The 20,867-nt window shown below is 42.0% G+C and overlaps 1 pseudogene; it reads left to right on the top strand.

Moving 5' to 3' along the window:
• The first annotated feature begins 17,592 nt into the window (after window positions 1-17,592).
• On the top strand, window positions 17,593-18,166 carry LOC117354838 (annotated as a pseudogene).
• The last annotated feature ends 2,701 nt before the right edge of the window (window positions 18,167-20,867 follow it).

The following is a 20,867-nucleotide window of genomic DNA, read 5'->3' as shown; positions in this document are numbered from 1 at the left end:
ATTTTCTCTCTCTCTCAGTCTATCTTTCTCTCCTTCCAACCCCCTTCCTTCCCTGAAGGTACTTCTCTCTCTATCTCTCCCTCCAATCCTCCTCTCCTTCTATCTCCTTCAATAACCCCCCCCCCCCCATCCATGGGTGCTTTTTTCTTTCTCTATGTCTCTCCTCCTAACCCCCTTTCTCCCCCGTGGGTGCTCTCTCTCCCCCCTCCCCCCTCCAATCCCCTTCCCCTGTGTTTGCGTCTCTCTTTCTCTCTCTCCTTCCAACCCCAAACCCCTCCTCTCCCATGGGTGTTTTCTCTCCCCAGAAAGATCCGGTAGCACAGCCTCTCTCTCTCTCTCTCTCTCTTCAGTACCCTACCCCTTAGTCAGCTATGCCCCTGTCCCCCACCTACCTCCTCCATGCTGCATTCTTTGGGCCGCTGGAAGCCTCAGCAAGGTGAGCCTGCTGCCTTCAGCCTGCCTTGGAAGCCTTATCTCTACAGCCTCCCACCTATGTAGGAACAGGAAGTCACAACAAAGAGAAGGCTTCCTTGACAGGGTGAAGGCAACAGGCTCACCTCGCTGACACTGCCAATGGCCTGAACATTGCAGCATGGAGGAGAAAAATAGGGGGACAGGGGAGAGCCATACACAACTCCAGGGTGGGGGCTGGTGAGAAAGAGGCCAAATCCAAACTCCCCCAGTTCAGGAAACCATTTGAATACCTAGATGGTTCTCTAAAAAGAGGACATAGAGTAAATTCAGACATAAGGTGGTAACCCTAATCTATTGATGAATTATGGAGGTGAAGTCATTGCTTTTCATTTAACCCTTGTATGTGTGTGGCGTTAACATATTCTGGAGGGACATACACTTGGACACTGGCAGGATTGTTAGTTTCAGTGTTACATTGCAATGGTGTTATGTCAGCTGGATAATACACAATCTGTTCTAACACCAAGAAATCAGTAAATCATCCTATCCATGCCGCAGGATACATTATTGCTTTTTTATGGAAAAGAATAAAAAAAAGCCCCTAACGTTAGCATAAATAGATTTTTGATATTGCTTTAATAGAAAAATTTATGTACATTCTCAATGGAATTGTACAGCAACATATGGATTCATTGCTTTCTAAGTTTTACTGGAAAATGCTGGCAGATCTTAAGAGGGTTCAGATGAAGATATTGCTTCTTTCCTATATTTTCTATGTACATTAATTAATAACTATTTATGGCTAGGCATAAGGTAAATGGCTTTCTGTGTCTGTAATAATAATAATAATAACTTTATTCTTTTATACCGCCATAACCAAAAGTTCTAGACAATCAGCGAAATACAATAATACAGTAAAAAATGCAAATATTTGTAAAATAGAATTTCAATAATAAAACTCACTAAGTAAGAAACTTATCGAACAAAGTGGTCTTAATTAATTTCCGAAAACGGCAATATTCATTGTGCATCTGTATGTTGTGCCTAACTAATAAAAAGTTAAGAAAAGATTCTCCAAACACCTGCAATGCAAAGGACAGGGTGAATAATTCCTGATAGTCTGGGTGAGGGCAGACTGGAGGGAGATAATGATATGTCCATAACAGAGGTTCTCAACCCAGTCCTCGGGGACACATCAAACTAGGGTTACCAGACGTCCGGATATACTAGGGCATCCGGATGGCTTTTCAAAACCCGGCACTTTGTCCGGGTTTTGAAAAGCTTCCAGCTCAAGACCGCGTCGGAAGGGCATCTGCACATGCAGGTGCCTTCCCGACATGGCTCCACGCACGAGAACAAGTTGGGTGTGTGGCTGGGGGGCGTGACTTGGGAGGAACGGGGGGCGGAGCCATGGATCTGGATTTTACAATAGTAAAAATCTGGTAACCTTACACCTAACCAGACAGGTTTCCAGGATGTCCACAATGAATGTGCTTGAGGTAGATTTGCACGTATGACCTCCGTTGTATGCAAATTCATCTCATGCATATTCATTGTAGGTGTCCTGAAAACATGACTGGCTAGGTGAGTTCCAAGGGCTGGCTTGAGAATCCCTGGTCTGTGATTGTACTTCTTGTGGATTTCAGTTTTCTTACTGCATACATGTCAAGTAAATCGTACAATATTTGCTTGTAAAACATCAGCCAAATACCATTTTTTATGACAGAAGCTATCTGACAAAACCAGCTATTCACCAACCTTAGCTATTTATCAAATGGAGACCCAGTATGAGAAAATTAATCGATCCCATTATGCATCTCTTTCCTTTCTGTTTGATGTTCAATATATATCAGTTCATTGCTTTTTTCATGTCACAGCTCCTGATGAATAGCCAGCATTTTTGTCTTTTGGTTTAGAAGATGAAAGATAAATTTTCCAGTGTCCCCTAAGAATCAGAATAATCTTGTTACTTGTTGTTTTACTGCCTGAACACATGCACAGCCATACAAGGTAGCACCAGGGGAAAATATAGAATTATGGCTCAGGCATGCAGGACAAAGTTCGGTGTTGCGCCTCTCCTGGGTTTGCATTAGAGATTGACACGGTGACAAAATCGCCGTTCCCATCCCCGCAGATAATCGCGGGAAATAATCCCATGTCATTTTCTAGTGTCTATTTCAACCTCAGTCCTTCTACACCAGCATTCTTCAAAGCAAAGCTTGCGGGTCAGTGGTTGTGCCCAATTATACTCTGATTCTTTCCTCTCTCCTTAAAGAATGACATGAAGATGGTTTCCCGCAGTTATCCGCGGGGACGGGAACGGTGATGAATTTTGTCACCGTGTCATTCTCTAGTTTGCATCTCTCATAACTCGGACAGTTTACTTGATTCAAGTTTCAAGTTTTATTTTATCTTGATGAATCGCTTATTTACTTTACTAAGCGATTTACAAATTTTAAAAAAGTATAAGCATATACCAATTTAGTCATTAAATATAATGGGTTTAACTGACAGACTTGCAGACTAACAGATACGTAAGGTAAGAAGGGCAGAACTACAATTGTATTTATTAAAATATAAGAGAAGACATGAATGGAAAGAACAATAGGGAGGGGGGAGAATAAAAAATAAAAAAGGACTAAAATGAACTTTAAGCATAGTTAAAGATTAAAAGCGTCTTTAAAAAGAAACTCTTCAGATTGCCTTTAAAGTGACTTAAGTCATTTTCTTCTCTTATATGTTGAGGTAAGGTATTCCATAATTGCAGAGCCATTACTGAGAACCTGTCATGTCGACGAGTTCCAATTACTTTCAATGAAGGAACTGCTATAAGTTTTTGATTAATGGACCTAAGGGAGCGTGATGTATTATAAGGAATAAGTAGTTTGTTAATAAATTGAGGTTCATTGGAAGACAAAGTTTTAAATACTAAAAGTAAGATTTTGAAAGTAATGCAGTGATTAACTGGAAGCCAGTGGGATTTGATCAAAAAGGGGGTAACGATCGTATTTTTTGTCATTGTGAATCAATTTAATGGCGGTATTTTGGACTATCTGAAGATGCCTCTTTTCTTTTTTGGGTAATATTTATTAATAAAGAGTTACAGTAGTCGAGTTTAGTGATAACTAGAGAATGAATTAGTATGTTGAGTGATTTTGGCTCAAGAAACTTAGAAATTGAGCGAATCATTCATAGCCTATAAAAGTAAGATTTGACGGTGTTGCTTACATGTTCATGATAGGAAAGCCTTTCATCAATAGTGACACCCAATATTTTCAGAGATTTTACTAACTTTAGATGGATGTTATCTAGGATGAATGGGGTAATCAGACATGTCTTTTTTCCACGGGAAAAGTAAAGTTTTAGTTTTCTGAATGTTTAGGGCTAACATATTAGAATTAAGCCATTGCTTAATTTCCACTAACTTTCTGTTAATCTCAATTATTTCTTCTTTATTTTCTGGATTTAAGGGGTGTAGAAGTTGGACATCATTAGCGTATGAGAAAGTAGTAAAGCCTATAAATTGACATAAACTTAGTAAGGGGGATAGGAAAATATTGAAAAATAATGGGGATAGAATAGATCTTTGAGGAATACCGTAATTGAGAATATAGGATTTCGAAACTGTGTCCTTGAAAGTAACTGTAGATGAGCGATTAGAAAGAAAGGAATTAAATCAATCAAGTATTTGGCCACAAACTCCTATAGATTTCAGTCTTTCAGAAGTAACACATGATCGATAGTATCGAATGCTGCTGATAGGTCAAGAGAGAAAAGAATGACAGAGTTATGATGATCTAAATCAGGGGTCTCAAAGTCCCTCCTTGAGGGCCGCAATCCAGTCGGGTTTTCAGGATTTCCCCAATGAATATGCATGAGATCTATGTGCATGCACTGCTTTCAATGCATATTCATTGGGGAAATCCTGAAAACCTGACTGGATTGCGGCCCTCAAGGAAGGACTGAGATCCCTGATGTAGACACAGCCACAATTTCATGGACGCCCATGTTTAAAACAAGCGCCTAACTCAATAGGCGTGGGCATGGAATGGGCGTGATTTGGGCAATGACTCAGTTTGGGCGTCCTTTGATTCATTTACATAACACTGAGTGGCCTAGGGCATCCATATGATGACTATATTGTGGGCTTCAAATAGATCTGAGTTCTACGCCGTGTAGATCAAAAGCTTACATGTAGATCAGAAGCCTACATGTACATCAGAAGCCTTTGGGAAGCAATCTAGCATGTAGGCTCCTGATCTACATGGCAATGCCATGTTTTCCAAGGAATAAATGATATTTTTACATATGTCATGATTTTTACAATATGTCCCTGTTGAAGCAGTTATTGTGAAACGGATGAGCCGCCGTTGGACTGTACTTTAAGATTGGATTAAGGACTAGACTTTAAAGTTTGGATTATAAAGATATTTTGAAAGATCGGATCAAGAATTAAACTTTAAAGATTGGACCAAAAAAGATTGGATTAAACAATTGATCAAAGGACTGAATTGGCCCAAAAGGATCTGATCAACAGATTGATTAAAGGACTACATAGCTGATCTTTATAAGGACTCCTATGGGTTTCTTTGCATCATTCCAACTTAAAGTTAAGTGCCTTTTGGAACGTTATGAATATGTGGATGCATGTTTTAAAATTTTAGTGAGCTTTTCACTTGATATTTTTGCACACAATGAATTAAGTTGTTTATTTATTTAAAAAAAATTTTTAATAATGTAAATAATAAATTAGGTTTACAAGACCAAGGGTCTTTTATTTCTTGAAACTACACTATTAACATATTAACTTTCTCTCTTTGAGTAGGAAAAAATATTTGCCACAATATCAACTTTCTATTCATGATGTCCCCTAATACCACTCCTGCGAGTTTCATCGAAGAACCACTGAAAAGATTCTGTAAATTTTTGTGCAGTGAAAACTAGCTCCAGGCAACAAGAAAAGCTCCATATGTAAAAGTTGACAGGGTGATCTGTCAATTCCAGAGTAGACTTGACTATTTGGCCATTTTGTTAAGAAATAAAGACTCATTTTCAAAGCACAAAGTCTTACAAAGTAATATGAAGCTCATTTTCAAAAAAGAAAAAAGTCCAGAAAATATCATAAAGTGGCAAGTGGACATTTGGATCGCCATTTTCAAAGCCTACTTATTAGATGGTTTTCTATGCCATTTATCAACAGTGCATCTAAATTTCATGGGGGTATGATGGAGGCGTGCTTTGGGTGGGATTAGGGCAGGCTTAGGTCTTGCTAATTTTGCAACAATAACCAAACATTTTACAAAATGTCCAAGGCTCACACACACACACACATTCCCCCAGTGGTTAGTGACCCCCCTCCCACCCCCAAAGATGCGAAAGAAACAGGACATGCCTCTCTATGACGGCTGCAGATATTATGGCCAGTCCTAGTAGTCCAATTTAGATGTACAGTATACTTCACTTTTTAGTTAAATTTGGGTTCAATGTATAAAAGTCCAAGAACCCTCCAATCCCAAGTATCAACACATATTAATGAGTTTTATGATCTTACTGCTTATTACGGGACCTCAGTAACACCACTCACCACTCAAATTAGTTTCATAGCAGTTAGCTTAACATGTTCACTCTTCACTGGTCCGATTATAACTTAACCGTTAATACTTTATAAATCTTTCATATCTCAAAATGCTCTCTGCAATTTTCAGACTTGTTTTAAACTGTTTTTATAAGTATACTAAAGTTTTATTACTTATCTTTATATCTCTTGTTGTAATGATTGGGGAATCTCAGATCCGACATGTTTCACGTATTGCGCTTTATCAAGGATCTTTCCCTCAATCATTCCATCGCCATCCGACCATTTACTTGTAATGTGTCCTAGTAGAGCAGCAGGCAGGTTTCTGGAATAGCCTATTGGTCAGTGCAGTGGACCCTAGAGAAGGAGTCCTAGGCCAACCCACCCTAAATAGTACACTTGTGGTGGAAAGTGGGTGCCCCCAAAAACCCTTCTGAACTGACATATGAGTTCCACCTACAGGCATAAGAGCTACTGGGGTAGGTAGAGACAGGTGGATCCAGTAAGTTTTGAGTGGGTTTTGGAATGTTCCCCATACAATGTACAGGGGTTATGGTGAGATGTGTACCTGGGACCTTTTATGTGAAGTTCACAGCAGTACCCCCAGGGTGTCCCACTGCTCAGAAAGGATGTCTGTATGACCAGTCTACTAAAAATGCCTACCTCCCAATGGCTTATTTTGTGCATTTTGCAGTTGGATGTTTTGTTCTTCAAAAATGGTCAAAAAAGATAGGCACTAAGGGCGAACATGTCAAGAAATGGTCATTTATTGAAAAAACAAGATAGACATTTTGCAGATCCATAAATGGACATTTTCGCTACCTGACATTTGTTGTTTTTTTTTTAAATACTTTATTTAGTTTTTAATGCCAACAAAAAGTGCAATACAATTTACATACAAATAATAATAATCAAATAAGCACTTATAAACAATCAGAATCTATACAAAAAAATAAAATTCCCTCCCCCATCCAACATTACCATCAAGAATAAAACCAAAACAAAAGATATACCCCCCTCCCTACCCGATATTTGAATGCCCTGCCGAAAACGTCCAAAGTCGGACTTCAACATCATATTGAAAATGACCCTACTTGTAACTTTGTAAGTCTATGTGCTTTGAAAATGAGCACTAAAGCGAACTGGATTAAGGATTTGAAAGGCAACATGGGGAACACTGGGAATGGCAGAATCTACACAAGGAACTTATTGGCCATGTTTTTCAATAACAAAATCTCCAATCTCAGATCTACCCTTCCTATAACCTCCACCAACCATCTGATCTATCTTGATGCTCAGTTCCATGACGACGAAACAAGGACTGATCTGTACTGGAACAACTTCACCACCCCCACCTGGCAACAATTCTACAAATTCTACTCAAAATATGCCAATTTCCACTGCAAACTAGATTGCTGTCCACCAAATGTAATGAAAGTTGCCCCAACCTCCTTCAAAGCCAAGCTATATACCTGGCTCTCCTCCCAGCTTCAATCAGGCTCATTTCCTGAAGACCTAGGCCAGATACTTATCACTCCAATTATAAAAAACCCCAAAGACCCCCATCTCCCTTATATCCAACTACAGACCCATTGCGAACATACCCTTCTTTACAAAGCTGACGGAAGGTCTGGTCAACTAAGATTTAACAACCTATCTGGACAAATTCAACATTCTAAACGATAACCAGTCAGGCTTTCACTCCAGTCACAGCACTGAAACTGTCATCGCCTCTCTGGTAGACTACCTCCACAACCTGTTCAGTCACTGAGACACCAGGACCGCCGAGCCCAACTGTCGGAATCCAGGAGATGGCTGGAGACACTGACTCCTGGCAGTTAGTGACCTCCTCCACAGGTAAACGTAGGAGAACTCTCCCCCCCCCCCATCTACAATTTCTTCACCTTCTTATTCTTTCTCTTACCAGGGTAGCTCCACTTCAACTCCACAACTCAACCTGAAGAACAGATTTCAGGTTTTGCAAGAAGGGACTATCGACGTGAAGCAGGAAGAGCCTACCAACGTTCAACAAACGACCCCATCTCCGGCCACAACAGATCAACCCCCCCAAAAGAAGCGCAGAGTAATAGTCATCGGGGATTCCATGCTGAGAGGCACCGAGGGACCAATATGCAGACCGGATATGCAGTCGAGGGAGGTCTGCTGCCTGCCAGGAGCCAGAATACGGGACGTGACCGCCAGACTTGATAGACTTCTCAGCCCCCGGGACCACTTTCCCATGCTGCTCATCCATGTCGGAACTAATGACACTGCCAGGAATGTGCCGGAGGACATAGCTAGAGACTTCGGAGCTCTGGGAGAAAAGCTGAAGCAGACAGGATCACAGGTAGTATTCTCCTCTATTCTTCCTGTTAGGGGCAAGGGAAGGGACAGAGACGAACGCATCCTGAAGACAAACGAATGGCTACAACGATGGTGCCGAGAAATGAACTTCGGATTCCTACATCATGGAGAGGCACTACAGGGACTCCAGGGACCAGACGGACTTCACCTGACCAGCAGAGGTAAGAACGTCTTCGGACACCGTTTAGCCCGCCTACTTCGGAGGGCTTTAAACTAGGTAAGTCGGGGGAGGGTACCCACTTATATACCAGTGCAGTAAGAAACAATCCTGATGTGGTGAACCAAAACTGCGCTTCTAAGTCCGAGGTAAGTACCCTCACTGCTAAAGGTTCACTAGGAAATACTCTGAATCAGATAGGAATCTCTGTACAAAGGTGTAATAAACGCACAGAGTGGAGAGCTATGTATGTCAACGCACATAGTTTAGGGAATAAATTTCTAGAACTGGAAACAGAAATTGTGAATGCCAACCTAGATGTGGTGGCAATATCAGAAACATGGTTCACGGACTCCCATGGGTGGGATACAACTATACCAGGATACAACCTGCTTCGACAAGACAGGAAGGGTAAGCTAGGAGGAGGGGTAGCAATTTACATCAAAGAGAACATCAGGATAACCAGGATCACAGATGTTAAGTACACCGGGGAATCCATCTGGGTCAACCTAGCCAGAGGTGGAGAAAAGTGCTTGTACCTTGGTGTGGTATACAGACCTCCAAGACAAACAGAGGACAAGGATAATGAATTGATTGAAGACATTGAAAATATTACTCTACGGGGGGACACTGTTCTGCTAGGGGACTTCAACATGCCCGATGTAGACTGGAACACACTCTCAGCAACAACTTGTGGTAGCAGGAGGATTTTGACGTCCATGATGGGAGTACAACTCAAACAAATGGTACTAGAGCCCACTAGGGCCGAGGCCATCCTAGACCTCATACTTACAAACGGCGAGAGTGTCTCGGAGGTCTCAGTGGGAGAAACGCTAGCTACCAGTGACCACAACATGGTATGGTTCAACCTCAGGAAAGGTTTCCCTAAATCACAAACCAAAACGAGGGTACTCAATTTCCGGGGCACTGATTTCGCACGTATGGGAGATTTCATCCAGCAGACGCTGCAGGATCAAAAGGCAACTGATAATGTGGAAGCCATGTGGTCAAACCTGAAATTGACCCTACACGAGGCAACTATCCGCTACATAAAATTGGTACATAAACAACAAAGAAACAAAAAACCCCGATGGTTCACTGAAGAGGTCTCGCACCTCGTCAAGGAGAAAAAAAGAGCATTTCTTTCATACAAACGTACGGGAACAAGTGAAGCTAACATTGAATATAAGGCCAGGTCTGCAGCAGTCAAAACAGCAGTCAGGGAGGCCAAGCTTGCGGTGGAAGAAACTCTAGCAAAGAACATTAAGAAAGGGGACAAATCCTTCTTCAGGTACATTAGCGACAGGAAAAAAAACACAAATGGAATAACACGCCTCAAAACACCAGACGGGAATTACGCGGAAACAGATTCCGATAAAGCCAAACTACTAAATGAATACTTCTGCTCGGTTTTTACCTGCGAGGCACCAGGGCAAGGGCCAAATCTGGAAGCAATGTCAAGCGCGGAAGACCGATTTCAGAATTTTGAGTTCACACCAGCTGATGTCTACAGCGAATTGTCAAGACTCCAGGTGAGCAAAGCTATGGGTCCAGACGAATTGCACCCAAGAGTGCTCAGAGAGCTGTGCGAGGTCCTGGCGGAACCATTAGCCATGCTCTTCAATCTCTCCCTAAAGAAGGGGAGGGTCCCCCAGGATTGGAAAACAGCGAATGTTGTTCCTCTGCATAAAAAGGGTTGCAGGGCAGAGGCTGCGAATTACCGACCAGTGAGTCTCACATCGATAGTATGTAAAATCATGGAAACACTAATTAAACGAAAGTTGGACACGATCTTGGATGAGGGAAATCTTAGGGATCCTAATCAACATGGATTCACTAAGGGTAGGTCGTGTCAATCCAACCTCATCAGCTTCTTTGATTGGGTAACAGAAAAGTTGGACTCAGGAGAGTCTCTGGACATAGTATACTTGGATTTCAGCAAAGCTTTTGACAGCGTCCCACACCGCAGGCTACTAAATAAGATGAAATCAATGGGGTTGGGCGAGACGATAACTGCATGGGTCAATGATTGGCTGAGTGGTAGACTTCAGAGGGTGATGGTCAATGGTACCCTTTCTGAAACATCAGAGGTGACCAGCGGAGTGCCGCAGGGCTCGGTCCTGGGTCCTCTCCTTTTTAACATATTCATAAGGGACTTGACACGAGGGCTACAGGGTAAAGCAACGTTATTCGCCGACGATGCAAAACTGTGCAACATAGTAAGTGAAAGCTTTTTACAGGATAGTATGACACAGGACCTTCGTACATTGGAAAACTGGTCCTCGACATGGCAGCTAGGCTTCAATGCTATGAAATGTAAGGTCATGCACCTCGGTAGCAGAAATCCGTGCAGAACTTACACCCTAAATGGAGAAACATTAGCCACGACCTCAGCAGAACGAGATTTGGGAGTAATCATCAGTGCAGACATGAAGGCTGCCAAGCAGGTAGAGAAGGCCACATCCAAGGCAAGGCAAATGATGGGATGTATCAAAAGAAGTTTCGTCAGTCGGAAACCAGAAGTCATAATGCCGCTGTACAGGACCATGGTGAGACCTCATCTGGAGTACTGTGTGCAGTTCTGGAGGCCACATTACCGTAAAGACGTGATTAGAATCGAATCGGTTCAGCGGATGGCCACTAGGATGATCTTGGGGTTCAAGGGTCTCTCATACGAAGAGAGACTGAGCAGACTGCGGCTCTACACTCTAGAGGAACGCAGGGAGAGAGGGGACATGATTGAGACATTTAAATACATCACAGGACGGGTCGAGGTGGAAGATGTCTTCCTCTTGCCCAGGGGACCCTCGACCACAAGAGGGCATCCGCTTAAACTCAGAGGAGGAAAGTTTAATAGTGACACCAGGAAGTATTTTTTCACGGAAAGGGTGGTAGATCACTGGAATAAGCTTCCGGTGCAGGTGGTCGAGGCCACCGGCGTGCTTGACTTTAAAAGTAAATGGGACATGTACGTGGGATCCCTACATAGCACGAATCACTAGCATCTAGACTTATCGGGGTGGGTCAGTAGAGTGGGCAGACTTGATGGGCTATAGCCCTTTTCTGCCGTCATCTTTCTATGTTTCTATGTTTCTAAGGCACAAGCGCACTAGTCCTGCAATTTGATCTCAGTAGTGCCTTCGACTTGGTCGATCATGCCATCCTCCTGGACTGTTTGGAATCTATCGGTCTCTCAGGCAACGTGTTAAAATGGTTTCAGGGTTTCATAGGTAAACGCTCTTACCAAGTTTACAGTGACAATTCCCATTCCGTCAGCTGGGCCAATACCTGCGGAGTCCCGCAGGGCTCCCCCCTATCCCCCACGCTATTCAACATCTACCTAGTCACTCTAGGTAACCTACTGCAAAGCTTGAAGATCAAATTCTACATCTATGCCGATGACATCACCTTAATCTTTCCCCTAACCAACATAATCCCCGAGATAAACAATCACCTAGCAACAATCCTAACGCAAATCGAACTCTGGATGGCCGATTTCAAACTAAAACTCAACTCAGATAAAACCAAATTCTTCCTGGCGAGTCCAAACGACAAAATCAAAGACCCTTCAATCTCCCTGAATGGCCAAGTCTTTCCCATAACAAACTCCTTAAAAATACTAGGAGTGACTCTCGACCGCAACCTTACCTTCGAAACCCACACCGACCTTCAGGTCAGAAAAGGCTTTTCCACCTTATGGAAGCTAAGATCCATCAGAAAGTACTTCGACGCCCCCTCATTTCGTTTACTTGTGCAATCCTCCATCTTAAGTCTACTCGATTACTGCAATATCATCTACCTGGGATCTTTCAAAAAAACCACTCAAAGATTACGAATCATCCAAAACACAGCAATCCGACTGATCTTCGGACTAAAAAAATGGGAACACATAACTCCCTACTACCAAAAACTTCACTGGCTACCCTTGGAATCAAGAGTGCAATTCAAGTTCACCTGTTTCTGTTTCAAATCCATCCTTGGATTGGCCCTCCTTTACTTGGTACCCCATTTTATCCTAGACCGTCCATCCAAACGCACATGCAGAACCCACCTGTTTAGCTATCCTACTATAAAGGCCTGCCATTACAAAAGATATCTAAATAGAACTCTTGCCTTCCAAGCAGGTCAGCTCAATAACCTGGCCCACATCATCTTACGTGCCTCATCCTACCTAAACTTCAGGAAACTACTAAAAACTAATCTATTTACCAGATTTACAACCTAATACCTCTATGCCCTACCAATGGCCCTATGCCCTACCCATGGCCCCTTTTATCTCACCATGTCCTGCACCCCATTAAACTGCATCTACATCTGCTGATTGTACCCTCTCTGTTTTTTAACTAAATGCCCATATCCACTGTCTGTACCCCTTTGTTATACCTACATTCTTAAATTTAACCAAATGCAGATTGTCTTGACCTTCTTTACTGTACTTTTTTACTCTGATTGTACCTTTCTCTGATTGCTCCATCTTTCGCCGATTGTACCATTTTCCCTGATTGCTCCATCTTTCACCGATTGTACTATTTTTGCTGATTGCACCATTTTCCCTGATTGATCCAATTTTCTCTGATTGTACCATTTTCTCCGGTACCTAGTTTCTCTGATTGTACCAATGTAACAATTTGTTGATTGTCCAGTCCTTCTTCATTGAAACCGCCTCGAACTACTATGGCTTTGGCGGTATATAAGAAATAAATTATTATTATTATTATAATAAATTCAGTTTGACTTTCTCTTTCCACAACATTATGAGGGAAGATATTTCTTCAGTGTTTTTGAGATATGGAGAAATATATGTACAGGCCCCCCTCCATATTTGCAGAGTTAAGGACTCGCAACTTTGGTTATTCATGAGTTTCTAAACCCTGACCCACCCCTGTCTCCTGGATCTTTCCACAGCTTACTTTTAAAGACTGGTTGTCTATCAATGAAAAGGGGCAGGAGCGATCTTCCTAGGTTCCTGCCCTGTGCAGAGCCATGAACAAAAATGGCTGCTGTGAGTTCCTATGGTCTCATTCAGGTGAACCCATCCAACTTGAAGTATTCCTCCATCTTGACAAAGTTAGTTCTTTTGAAGTCTAAGAACCATCAATCTTGAGTAAGTCCTCTCATCCTTCATTTTGATATTGAACCTCACCATTCTGTGGTCACTAGATGCTAAATGATCACCTACCATAACCTCAGGAACACTTCCCCCATTTGTAAGCACCAAGTCTAAAATAGATCTATCCCACATGGGTTCCGTTACTAATTACCAGAACAATTCTTCCTGTAGCGAATCCAATATCTCCTTGCTTCTCCCACAACTGGGATGGTCCAATCAACACCTCGCACATTAAAATCATCAACCAGTAGTACTTCCCCTTTCCTAGCTATCTTGTGAATCACAGCAATGTAACATTTTCCATTCCCTCTTTCCAGATTAACCCACAGTGATTCTTTACCTCCTATATCTCGCAATTCTGTCACTCTAATATTATTCTTAACTTATAATGCCATTCCTCCACCCTATCCCTCCTGATTACATTATAGCCAAGTATAATTACTCCATGAACCACGTCTCTGTTATCACCACTAAATCCAATTCAGCCTCTACCATTACAGCCTCTAGATTTGGAATTTTGTTTCCCAAACTATGAGCTTTGGTATGCAAAGCTTTCCAGCTATCGCTATTTTGTCTCATTTCAATAATGATATTTGATAAGAACATAAGAATTGCCGCTGCTGGATCAGACCAGCGGTCCATCGTGCCCAGCAGTCTGCTCATGCGGCGGCCCCTAGGACAAAGACCAGTGCCCTGAGACTAGCCCTACCTGCGTACATTCCAGTTTAGCAATAACTTGTCTAACTTTGTCTTGAATCCCTGGAGGGTGTTTTCCCCTATAACAGCCTCAGGAAGAGCATTCCAGCTTTCCACCACTCTCTGGGAGAAGAAGAACTTCCTTACGTTTGTAAGGAATCTATCCCCTTTTAACTTTGGAGAGTGTCCTCTCATTCTCTCTACCTTGGAGAGAGTGAGCAACCTGTCTTTATCTACTAAGTCTATTCCCTTCATTATCTTGAATGTTTCGATCATGTCCCCTCTCAGTCTCCTCTTTTCATGGGAGAAGAGGCCTAGTTTCTCTAATCTCTCACTGTATGGCAACTCCTCTAGCCCCTTAACCATTTTAGTCATTCTTCTCTGGACCCTTTTGAGTAGTACCGTGTCCTTCTTCATGTACAGCGACCAGTGCTGGAAGTAGTATTCCAGGTGAGGGCGTACCATGGCCCGGTACAGCGGCATGATAACCTTCGATCTGTTCGTGATCCCCTTCTTAATCATTCCTAGCATTCTGTTCACCCCTTTCGCCGCCACCGCACATTGCACGGATGGCTTCATCGATTTGTCGACCAGTACTCCCAAGTCTCTTTCCTGGGAGGTCTGTCCAAGTACCGCACCGGACATCCTGTAGGCGTGTATAAGATTTTTGTTACCAACATGCATCACCTTACACTTATCCAACACTTGTCTTTTTTTTTTTTTTAATTTCTTTATTGATATTTTGAACTTGACAATGTATACATTTGAAAAATTGAAAAAAAAAACAACTATATGAAAATACACTATTAACATCAGAAATATTACAATAAAAATTTTAAATCCCTTCTTAACCTATAACAGTAATGATATTACGTATATTATACTCATCAATATTATATGAAATTTATACCTCTAAATAAATAATACAATGATGATCAATAAGCTCAGGGAGGATCCAATACATACCTTGACGCAATATATAGGCTTGATGGTACCTATAAAAGTTTGGAAAATTTACCCCACCCTCCACAATTGATTTTTGCAACGATACTAAAGCAATTCTTGGTTTTTTCCCAAGCCAAACAAATTTTGTCAAAATATTATTTAATTTTTTGTAAAAGGACTCTTGAAAATAAACTGGTAACATACTCATTTGGTAACAAACTATAGGCAAAATCATCATCTTTACTGTTTGCACTCTCCCAGTTACCAATTACCTTGGTGTATTTGACACCCATCCCCAGTACATTTAGTTTAAAGCCCTTTTCAGTACATTAGCCAATCTGTTATTAAAGACACTTGGTCCCTTCTTTGATAGATGAACACCATCTCTGCTGAGCAAGTCTTGGAACATTATTCCATAGTCTAAGAAACCAAAGCGCTCCCGTTGACACCATCCATGCATTCAGCTCCAGGATGCGAGTTTCTCTTATTTGTCCTTTACCTAAGACAGTAAGAATTGATGAGAACACTGCCTGTGCACCTAAATGCTTCACCCTCTGTCCTAGGGCCATGAAGTCACTTTTGATGCATTCAGTGGAATGCCTTGCAGTATCATTTGTGCCAACATGGATGAGTAACATAGGATAACAGTCCTTAGGCTTGATGAGTCTTGGCAAACATTCCACTACATCTTGAATCTTTGCACCAGGCAGACAGCAGACCTCTCTTGACATAATGTCCAGATGGCAGATGGGCGCCTCTGTACCTCTCAGAAGGGTATCGCCAGTCACCACTACATTTTGCTTCTTAATGATTTTTGAGCTCTGTTTTTTCCTATTCTTGAGATATTTTTATAGCTTCTACCTTTCGGGCTGCAAATCGGATCTTCAGGTCAACAGAAGATAGAGTAGTGAGGTTCACTTTGAATGGTCTGGTGATCTGTGCCAAGCCATCCTCTTTCAGCCCATGTCTCCTTCCCCTTTGCTGGAGATGCCCAATGCATCAAAATGCATATCTGGGATGGATTCCTGAATTTCACAGATGTCTCTTAGGACCTCTTCGATGCACTAGCAGTTTTTAGCGCAAAGAGCCTTGCTGAATGGCCCGCGCTGCTCCCGACACACATAGGAACTCTTTGAGCGTCGGGAGCAGCACGGGCCATTCAGCGTGGCTCACCTCACTACAAACTGCTAGTGCAGTTTGATAGAAGAGGCCCTTAGTCTTGCCACCTCTTCTCTTGTACTTCTTTCATGAGGGATTCAATATGTATACAACTTGTACTTGAAACTAGTCCCTCACCGTGGATCAAACATTCACTCTGCACTGATGTAGAAGCTATAACATGAGCAGCGGCAACAGCTTTGGAGGTACGATGTTTATTAGCCATACTGTAACTAGTAGAGCTTTTTATTCCTGTGGGTAGAAAGAGCAGTACCAATCAAGGTAGCAACACTGTTTTTCTTTTACTTGTTCAGTAAATGAGGAGCAGGTACTTAACGTATTTATAGCTCTGCTGGGTAGAGTTGTCCTTCCTTAGTAGTTTTAATTGAGGGGCTAATTGAGGGCTAGTAATAAAAATTGTTCTCTAACGAGAGGTAAATAATATGTGACTTGGAGACTTCTTGATTAACCCTGAAGCAATACTACTGCTGCTAACAATTTGAGTATGAAGTACACCTAAAGCCTGTAACTTGTTTCTTTTTTGTGATGAGGAGGGTAGAAGAGAAGCCTAGGTTAAGTTGATAAGGAAAGTTAAGCCTCCTTTTATCAAGCCGCATTAGGGGTTTTATCACCGGCCGCTGCGGTGAAAGCTCCGACGCTCATAGGAATTCTATGAGCATCGGAGCTTTTACCACAGCGGCTGGCAATTTTATATTTTTTTTTTTGAAACCCTAACATGGCTTGATGAAAGGGGGCTTTATTTATGCTGCTAGTTGATATATCTTTGCAGCTAAGTTTTCTGATTCAGTGCCAGGATTTTCACCATCACTCAAATGGAAGAGATCTTCTGCTGTAGTTATGGAGGCACCTTCATTTGTTCTAGCAACATCTGAACAGATTTTTCTTCCTCATTGGGATGACAGACTACTGCTGCATAAACCTTGGAGTTACTAGAATACTCAAAAAGATGAGAGAAGTATCTTTCAATACAGCGACTCAGATGCTGAGCCTAGTGCCAAAGTCTTTTGTCGAACGTATTTTGTTACACTTTCTAAAAATACTAAAGTACAAATACAAGTACAAAAGCATGATAGTATTTCAACTACAAGCAAAAAAATACATCCTATGTAATATAATAACTATTTTAAATACTTGCATTTAAAATACTTCTCAACACTGTCTGCTGATAACATTTGTAGGCTCTGGGACTGTGAGATAAGAAAGCAGTTGGCACTCTTAAAGATCAATTATGCTGTTTGAATCTTTGACTTTGGGGAAAACATGGTCATGTTCACCTCAGACAAGCAGATGGGATACCAGTGCTTTGTCAGCTTTTCTGACCTGCAGGATCCCAGCCAGATTGATGATAGCAAATCCTATATGAAGAAGCCAGCAGTGCAGTCTGGGGCTCAATAGGTGAGTTTATTATTGTAGGACACGAGAATCATGAGCTGAACCATTTCAGCGCTAAGTCAAGTGAGGTGGTTGCAACAGTAAAAACATTCCAAACATATTAATCCAGTTGTAATGAGATATGATCATGTTCATAACTGTATCCAAGGACAACACAACAAAGCTTTTTGAGTCTATGATGCTGGAACATTCCGGACTAAGCGACCTGTGAACTATGCAGCACTCTCCCTCGTTTTTGGGAGGCAGACAGGAAGCTATGGATGTGACAACAAACTCCGCCAGGCCAAGTTCTTTCATAGCTTTGGCTTTTCGTGTCACGAAAAATGTGGAATAACTTGTAAGTTTCATAGCTCCACATCATTCTCTTCTTGGTTCTGAGAACTTTTCAGCAGCCCGTCGTAACGTTTGCATGTAAAGTGATCATATTTTGTCCCACTTCTGGGATTTTTAGGAAGAAGGACAAGCAGTAACATCTGGAATGGTTAGGGTCAGTGGCGTACTAAGGGGGGGGGGCCAATCCGCCCCAGGTGCAGCCTTACGGGGGGTGCACAGCCGGCTAGGTACAGAAAATTCTACCGGGCCGATCAGCCTGCCTCTCCCCAACGTCAATTCTGCCGTCAGAGAGAAAGTTCGGGCCAGCCAATCGCTGCCTAGCTAGGCGAAACATCCTCTCCGACGGCAGAATTGACGACTGGGAGAGGAATGCTGGTCGGCCTGACGCAGGGAAGGAGAGAACTTGGGGTGGCAGCGGCTTTGGGGTATGTTACCCAATGGCTGTGACTTGGGGGGCTGTTCCCCGATGGTGGCGGCAATGGCTTGGGGGAGGGCTGGAAGAAAGAAAGGGGGCAGGCAGGGAGACAGAAGGAAAGAAGGGAAACAGAGAAAAAGAAAGGTCGGCAGGGAGAAAGAAAGGGCAGGGAGAGAGGAAGAAAAAGTTGGGGGAGGGAATGAGGTCTGGAGGAGAGGAAGCATACAGGCTAAAAGAAGGGAAGAAAGATTGGATGCACAGTCAGAAGAATAAAGTGCAACCAGAGACTCATGAAATCACCAGACAACAAGGTAGAAAAAATGATTTTATTTTAAATTTAGTGATCAAAATGTGTCTGAATTTATATCTGCTGTCTAAATTTTGCACTATGGCCCCCCTTTTACTAAACCACAATAGCGGTTTTTAGTGAAGAGAGACTGTTGATGGAAGGAAGAGAGTAACAAGAAGATGAGGAAAGCAGAAACCAGAGAAGACAAAGGTAGAACAAAAATTTTCTATTTATTTATTGCTTTAGAAGACATGTGTCACTGTTTCTGTGGTGTTGCATTGTATGCAGAGTCCAGCTTCTTGCTGGTTCAATTTAACCTTTGTCTATGTATTTCTATTTTATCCCCCCTTTTACAAAACTGTGGAGCATTTTTATCGCCAGCCATGGTGGTAGCAGCTCTGATGCTCAGAATTCTATGAGCGTCAGAGCTGTTACCACCGTGGCTAAAATCCACACTACAGTTTTGTAAAAGGGGGAGGGGTTAGTTTGTGATGACATATTCCATACTATGCGAAGGTGTTTTCTGTGTTCTGTGTGTTCGAAAGACATGGTTTTCTGTTAGGATTGACGGTGTAGGATTGATCTGTACTAGTCTGGCTTGTTTAGTTTTACAATAGGTGTATTGATGTTGTACTGCTCACTGCAGTATGTAAGATGCTGCCTTTTCCTAGGTAATCATGTGTGACATGTGGCTTGTTACTAAAAATCATGTTTTTCGTACAGATGGGGGGGTGCCAAAAAATTATGGACCCCCGGGTGTCACATATGCTAGGTACGCCACTGGTTAGGGTTACCATATGGATTCTGGAAAAGGAGGAAGGATTGAGATATCTGAGTTTTACTTCCATTGAAAGCCATGAAAGTAAAACCTGAATGTCTCAATCCATCCTCTTTTTTTTCTAGAGCCATATGGTAACCCTAAGAATGGTGTATCAATCCATCTGCCTGCCAATCACTACTAGAAGAGCACCAGTCCAAAAAGAATTTACCCTGAAAATGCAAAAGAAATATTTTTTCCTGTCTGCTATTTTTGCCACAAAAGGATATAGAGAGCTGTCTATTAATGCAGAAAACTTGTTACTAAGCATTTGAACCTAGCTGACACTTTTTGGTTAGTAATCAGAAATTGCTACTGAAAGAAAATACATAACTACAAAAAAATGTCACCCTATGCAATAACAGCTTCAGAAGAGTATATAAATCAAATCAGCAAGTATTACCCTGGATGACTTTTGGGTCAGCAGATTCTTAACGGCTGCTTCAGTGGGACCTGCTCTTTTAGGCTGAGTTCCGTTGTTTTTGCTGCAAATGGTAAACCTTAACCTTTGTGATGTGGATTTCCCTTTTAAGCTTCGCATTTGCTGTGCTCTGCTACGTTCACATTCCTGCTTACACCAGAGTACTTCTATTACTTCAGCATGCTTTGTTGGCTAGTTTCTTACAAAGAGAATTTAAATGCACAGTATATCACAGACCAAATTTATTAGCTCTGCCTCAGGCTGCTGTAATTTAGTCATCAGGGTGATAAGGCCCTTTGCAGCAGGTTTGTTCAAAGTTTGAACACATGCTAGTCAATTTCTGGCGGCTGATCTCAAAGATTTTTCATAAACCAATCTCCTGGTTTTCAGTGCTCAGCAGTTTCCGTGCCTTCTGATATGACAGCAAATCAAGCTTATGATCCATTCATCACTTTATGTCCACAAAAATTAAATCTTCAAATTGCATAGTGGCAAAAAATTAAAGATAGGCTGCTGTGAAAAATGTAGACGCAGTGGATGCTCTACTAGCGATATTATTATTTTGACTGAGATACAATAGACTCTCAGTTAACCGGCACCTGTGGGGATTGATAGATGCCGGATAAATGTAGTTTCTAGTTGCTTGATAGTTACTATTAAAACTAGGCCTAACTAATACTATAGAGAAAACGGAACTTTTCCCGAAAAAAATCAGAAAAAGTTCCGTTTTCGCTATAATGGAGGTTTCCAACCCCCCGAA

Source organism: Geotrypetes seraphini, chromosome 2, assembly GCF_902459505.1.
Source record: "Geotrypetes seraphini chromosome 2, aGeoSer1.1, whole genome shotgun sequence".
In the NCBI taxonomy this organism is placed as follows: Eukaryota; Metazoa; Chordata; class Amphibia; order Gymnophiona; family Dermophiidae; genus Geotrypetes; species Geotrypetes seraphini.
The sequence above is the reverse complement of the archived record's forward strand: the minus strand, read 5'-3'. Positions and strand labels throughout refer to the sequence as shown.